Source organism: Priapulus caudatus, unplaced genomic scaffold, assembly GCF_000485595.1.
Source record: "Priapulus caudatus unplaced genomic scaffold, Priapulus_caudatus-5.0.1 Scaffold1890, whole genome shotgun sequence".
Taxonomy (NCBI): Eukaryota; Metazoa; Priapulida; class Priapulimorpha; order Priapulimorphida; family Priapulidae; genus Priapulus; species Priapulus caudatus.
Genome location: NW_014578951.1, coordinates 27,544 through 30,463, shown reverse-complemented (window position 1 = coordinate 30,463; position 2,920 = coordinate 27,544). Strand labels below are relative to the sequence as shown.

Below are 2,920 nucleotides of genomic sequence, written 5' to 3'. Positions count from 1 at the left end.
CCCGATTGTGCAAAAGTAGCATCACACAATTCGCACTTATATGGTTTTTCTCCCGTATGACTTCTCATGTGTATCTTCACACTATTCAGACATGAGTAGGTAGCATCACACAGCGCGCACTTATACGGTTTCTCTCCCGTGTGACTTCTCATGTGTATCTTCACACTATTCAGACATGAGAAGGTAGCATCACACAGCGCGCACTTATACGGTTTCTCTCCCGTGTGACTTCTCATGTGTATCTTCACACTACTCAGACATGAGAAGGCAGCATCACACAGTTCGCACTTATACGGTTTCTCTCCCGTGTGACTTCTCATGTGTATCTTCACACTACTCAGACAGGAGAAGGCAGCATCACACAGCTTGCACTGATATGGATTTTGCCCGGTATTAATTCTCACGTACTCCATCGTGCTCCAGAGAAAGCTGCCACGTACTGGTCACACACGTCAGGTGTCTACCCTGTCTGGCGTTCAAGTTACGACCACGTGTTTTGCTTCGTAGACTGCCTCGTCACACTTGTAGAATTCCTATATAGGCTCTCCTATAAATTAGAAAAGAGAATACAAATAAATGCATTGAACAACGCGTATTGATGTAGAACAAAAACGCGCCCCATTTATGTTTGCAATATAACTGTTTATTCTGAATATCGAATTATTATCATCCAAACATCACGCGCCATTTAACGACTGTAAGGTCAAGCACATAATATATCACAAAACTAAATGCACTGAATTAATATAAGAAACATCCGTTTACCCAATGAAGTCTCTGAACGTCCGTGTGGTGTTCTCGTATTAGACTGATGTTACAAACGTCAATGGTGTGATTATATACCTGCTATTATGATGAAACCGCTCAGATATCCTGACACCCTGGTAACCGGTCTGATCTCCTGATACCAGGAGACAAGGTGGACGCTTCCCCTAAATAATTACAAAAGCAACTGTACACCTCGCCCTAAAACATTTCTGTAAAACTATCTCATGGTCTCTCCTGGGTTTGGTGCTTAAAAGTGACATCCGTACTGTGTAGGGATGTTGACTGTTATTTCTACCAAAGCAGGACTAACCAGCCTCGTAAACAAACACTAACCACAAATCACTGCATACATAATGTTCTTACGCACACCAAGCAATACCGCATCTCTGACTTCTTGAACTCTGAGCTCCTCACAGCACCCTGCAACCTTTTTTAATGTATCTCATTACATGTATATTAATTATTGATTGGTGACACCTACAAACCATATTTTACAACTGCGTAAGGTCCTGGAGCATGCATATGTTTTAATCCATCTTATGACTGATTTAGTGATGGCTATAATGATGGGGATATAGCGTAGTTCAGTCTTCACAGCTTGCTCGGCACGACCTTATTGGTTGTGTTATGCAAGGACTAGCATAGGTACTCAGTGTTGCTCAGGGGAAAACGTCCAGGGACAACTTGTAGAGCAAATCCTGACACATATAGGCCTACTTACTTACCTCTTAGCATAGAGTCGCAATAGAGGAACGAAATACATAAGGGGGTAAACAATATTGGGACAAAAACAGTTTGAAAGATTGTATGATTTTATGTAGTCAAAATCTTCTAAATATACATTGTGTAGAAAATGCTCCAAGTGTAACAGTGCGCTGCGCTGTGGTAATTATTTAAATTAGTTTATTTAGAATTACATATATGCTACGCGCAAGCCACACCCCCCTCAAGGCCACGAATGAGTGAGCCGCGTGTACGCTCTTAGGCTGTGTACGTAGCGACACGCGTCTTGTTATCTGTGACACATATACACGGCGATAGCGTGATGCTAGCGTCCCTTAGAACATACATAGTTTGGAAGCTTCGAGAATATGCGTTAATAATATTTATTGATTTATATTGCGCACGTTACATGCAGATATGTTCACGTGCGCATGACAGGCTAGGGGAAATATACGCGCACGTATAGTTGCCATAGAAAACCGGCGGTCGATTAATATGTTTATATTAATTACTACATATGATATTGTATACATGCATCTATATATATATATGATTATAGATATGATACAATGAAGTATGATACATGTATGTATATATACATATGTCATATCAAGCCCACTTAGCCTGTGTAATTTCGTATAACGCATGTGCTTACGTGTAATGCATGTAATTACGTATAAGCATGTAATTAGCCTGTGTAATAGCGGCTGTGTTATTGGCCTTAATTAGCCTTTATGTAGTACATCGCGGGTTGACAACGCGTAGATGGGTCGGGCGTGTACAAATGTCACGCCCTTATGAATATTCAATGAGCTAACTTTGTGGATTTGTGGGTGGCCATAAGAACATGTACGAGCATGGGGAAACAGACCACACACACCCCATCCGTGTTTATGACTGAGGCAGGATGTAAAGATGGTAGATTAAGCGCTTATCGGCTTTACTGAACCCTAGTAGAAATAGAATTTTCAGCGCTCAAGAGCTCGCAGCCTGGAAGCGGTGGTGACAAGGTAGCGGCCCCTAGTGTAGGAAATAAGATGTAATTGGGTGACACTTTAGACGTAATATGAGTGTAGCGCCCCCTAGTGATAGATAATAAAGCCATTATAGCCATTCTGACTAGTAGCGACATTTAGGATGACGTCACGCGCACGCATCCTATATAAGTAAGAACACGTCTTTGTGCTAACATACGCGTGTTCGTGAGTAGCGTCTAGCTACGTGTGTAGTTTTAGTGGTGTAGAAACTCCGAATCTGCGCTCTTTTACCGTGTGTAAGCGCAGCTGTTTTGTGTGCATATATAATGAGGTGCTACATTTTATATATATGTGAATATAGCATCGAATATGTGAATAACTAGAAACGAGCAGTTGTCGCCAACTACATGTATCCCCCGTGATCTAGTATGAATGGAATATCTCTGTAAGGA

At 41.5% G+C, this 2,920-nt stretch overlaps 1 long non-coding RNA gene across 2 annotated transcripts in view; it reads right to left on the bottom strand.

Moving 5' to 3' along the window:
• Positions 1–320: 320 nt before the first annotated feature.
• LOC106817840 overlaps positions 321–2,920 on the bottom strand; it is a 29,379-nt gene continuing 26,779 nt past the window's right edge. For both annotated transcript variants that reach the window (XR_001395110.1, XR_001395109.1), the window contains exons 2-3: positions 844–932; positions 321–547 (exon numbers count right to left, since the gene is read on the bottom strand). This is a non-coding gene — a long non-coding RNA (uncharacterized LOC106817840). The remainder of the gene's footprint in view (positions 548–843; positions 933–2,920) is intronic.